This window comes from Penaeus monodon, chromosome 28 (genome assembly GCF_015228065.2).
Source record: "Penaeus monodon isolate SGIC_2016 chromosome 28, NSTDA_Pmon_1, whole genome shotgun sequence".
NCBI classification, from domain to species: domain Eukaryota; kingdom Metazoa; phylum Arthropoda; class Malacostraca; order Decapoda; family Penaeidae; genus Penaeus; species Penaeus monodon.
In genome coordinates, this window is record NC_051413.1 from 18,355,689 (window position 1) to 18,356,318 (window position 630).

Consider the following 630-nt stretch of genomic DNA (forward strand, 5'->3'; position numbering starts at 1 on the left):
AAATGTTTCTGAAATAACACAAGATAACTCCTTTTAGACTGCGCTGGTTATCATTTTATACTTGAATTTTCCTGCGATGAAATTCCTTTGACTTTAAAGTTTCAACTATTCTTGTTTTCGGAGAAGTGCGATATAATTTAAACTGCATATTCTGTTAGTCTCTCGCTATATATATAACAGAGAGTAAAAGGAACCACAAATATTTCTGAAATAACACAAGATAACTCCTTTTAGACTGCGCTGGTTATCATTTTATACTTGAATTTTCCTGCGATGAAATTCCTTTGACTTTAAAGTTTCAACTATTCTTGTTTTCGGAGAAGTGCGATATAATTTAAACTGCATATTCTGTCAATCTCTCGCTATATATATAATCAGAGAGAGAAATTGCGGCATATTTTAAGATTCCTTTTTGTTTCTTCTTAGGAAAAGAGTAAACATGTATTTTTATAAAAAATTTATTATCTTCTGTGGCCAAGATGGTGGTGCGAAGTCATGGATTACCGTCCATATCCTAAAAGTGATAAGAGACACATTAGTAAGTTGAAAGATACAGTAACAAGGATTACTGACAGTTTAAAACAAGACAATATGTAGTACTATATTTTACCTCCAGATCCACGTCCGAAC